A 2,987-nucleotide genomic window follows, 5' to 3' on the forward strand; every position below is an offset into this window, starting at 1 on the left:
TTCTAAGTGACAGTTCATCCTGTCTTTCAGAATCGATTCTACTAATTTGTCCACTACTGAAATTAGACTGACTGGCCTGTAATTATTCTATTTATCCCTCACCCCCTTTTTAAACAGAGATACAACGTTAGCAATTCTCCAGTCCTCTAGCCCCACACCTGTGTCCAGTGAGGACTGGAAAATAATGGTTAGACCTTCTGTTATAGCTTCTCTTGCTTCTTTTAACAGCCTAGGGTACATTTCATCTGGCCCTGCGAATTTATCAACTTTCAAGCATGCTAATCCCATTAATACGTCCTCTCTGCCGATATTTGTCAAGCCTAATACATCACTCTCCTCCTCCATAACTATAATATCTGCATCGCCCCCGTATTTTGTGAAGACTGACGCAAAGTGTTCGTTAAGAATCATAACAGCATCTTCTGTTCCTACGCATAGGTTACCTTTTTGGTCATTAATGCGCTACTATCTCCGTAATTCCTGCAACTCTTAAAGTATTAAGAACACATCTTTGGGTTCACCTTGATTTTGCTTGCCAATATTGTTTCATGCCTTCTCTTTGCCTTCCTAATTTCCCTTTTGATTTCACCCCTCCACTTTCTATACCCCTCTTGGCTTATTCTCGTATTCGGTCTCGGTATAGATATAAGCTTTCCTTTTCTGCCTTATCTCTTTCTGTAAGCTCCTTGACATCCATGGGGCTCTATATTTGGCAGTCTCTTCCCTTTACTTTGTGGGAACATGTTTACTCTGAACTCCTTTAATCTCCCCTTTGAATGCCTCCCACTGCTCTGACAGTGACTTACCTTCAAGTAACTGTTTCCAGTCCACTTTCGCTAAGTCACTCCTCAGTTAAGTAAAATTTGCCTTGCCTCAATTGAGAAATCTAACTCCTGTTCTATCGCTAGCCTTTTGCAAAAGTATGTTACAACTGATTGAATTATGATCACCAGCGCCAAAATGCTCTCCCACTGCCAGTCCTTCCACCTGCCCAACTTCATTTCCTAAAGCAAAGTCTAAACCTTCTGCCTCTCTTGTTGGACTTCCTATATACTGGCCAAAAGGTTCTCCTGAATGCTCCTCAAATAAAATGCCATGTAAATAAAATTCTGCTTTCCTTTTCTTCCCACCAAAGATGGCAACCTCACATTTTTCCATGTTATACTCCATCAGCCAAATTACATAACCTATCTAAATTTCTTTGCAGAAACTTTATGTCGTCTTCACAACTTCCTTTCCTATATATCTTTGTATCGTTAGCAAATTTATTTACAATACCCTGGGTCCCTTCATCCAAGCTCTTAAAAAAGACAGTTAAATGTTGACGCCCGAGCGCTGATCCTGTGGCACACTGCCCGTTCCAGTTTGCCAACCTGAAAATGCCCCATTTATTCCGAATCTCTGTTTCCTGTTGGTTAGTCAATCCTGTATCTAGCGTAATATATTATACCCAACGTCATGAGCTATTATCTAGTGGAGTCACATTTTATTCAGCACCTTCCCGAATACATTTTGGAAATCTGCTTCCTCTTTATCCACTCTGTATGTTACATCCTCAAAGAACCCTAATAACATTGTCAAGCACGATTTCCCTTTCGTGAATACCTGATGATTGGCTAATAACGGTTTGAATTCTAAATATCTTGCTGCTAATATCTTAATAACGGATTCCAGCATTTTCCCAATGACAGATGGTATGCTAACTGGGCTTTTGTTCCCTGCTCTCTGTCTGCCTGCTTTCTTGAATAGAGGTATTTCATTTGCGTTTTTCCAATCCATTGGGACCTTTTCAGAATGTAAGGAATTTTGGGAGAATATAACCGAATCATTCAGCCGATTGTGCCACGAGAACCGTTTGCGTGCATTTGCTTTGCTGTGCTGGAAAGAGCCATAACATGTGAGTTTCTTACCTGTAGAAAAGGATTCTGAACCCTTGATTAAATTAGTAAATGAACTGTTTTTTTCCCTTTGTTTACCATATTGTTTACCACATTTCACTGCACCCGGACTTTACGAAAATGATGGCCTCGTCGTGTCTTTCTGGCAACAACATAATGGGAAGGGCAGGCTTCAAATATCGTCCTCTGCACAAACCCAATAATCAAATGTATAGAAAGGTGCAATCAACAGGCTTATGATTGTTGCTCCACGGGAAACATGTAACGTAAGAAAGTATAGAAATAAAACTGATTTCCACCAGTTTCACGCTCTATCTGTTGTAGCTACAGTGTAAATCACATGAGTCACCGACAGCAGAAAAAAACACCATCTGAATTGTAGCTTATCTCGGTACGCTTGAGCCTGATAAATGTTAGCAAAGTCGATTATTGGACCAGCTCTCTGAATTATTGATTCAGTTACAGTGTAGGAACCCGGGTCAGTGTTTTACCGGAATCTGGAAAGTTACTTTATTCGGACCCGGGAATGTGTTCGGTAAGTATTATTAATCCAGTAACATAATCACACGGGAGTAAACAGCACTGGTACCCGGATGTGCATTGTGCTAGTACCCTGGATATGTAAGATACTGGTAACAGCCGTTGTGCTATATTGGGTCCTGGGAGTGTGGTGTACCTGGGCAGGAACTGCGTTGCATCAGGAGCTAGTTGTATGCCTAGACAGGGGCCTGCTCTGCCATAGACTGTCCAATGTGCTGTATTGGGATACATGAGTTTAATGGCTTTCTACATTTGTTACAGTTATCCAGGGCTGTGTTGTATTGGTACCCGCTAGTTTGCGATAAAGGGGTGGTGGTGTGTACTGTTCCGCAAAATGGCATCTACTGTACTGGTTCCAGAAAGTGCTCTACAGGGTCCCAGGAGCGTACTTTGCGGGGACCCGGGCATGCGCTGGTCCTCGGCCCTTGGACATGATATCCCGGGACCGGGGAATGTGTGGCTCTGGGACTCGCGGGTGCACTGCACCGTGACTCCTGACTTATATTGTGTGCTGTTCCAGGACTGGGGAGTGAGCGGTCTTCGGATGAG

Source organism: Heterodontus francisci, unplaced genomic scaffold (assembly GCF_036365525.1).
Source record: "Heterodontus francisci isolate sHetFra1 unplaced genomic scaffold, sHetFra1.hap1 HAP1_SCAFFOLD_70_2, whole genome shotgun sequence".
NCBI classification, from domain to species: Eukaryota; Metazoa; Chordata; class Chondrichthyes; order Heterodontiformes; family Heterodontidae; genus Heterodontus; species Heterodontus francisci.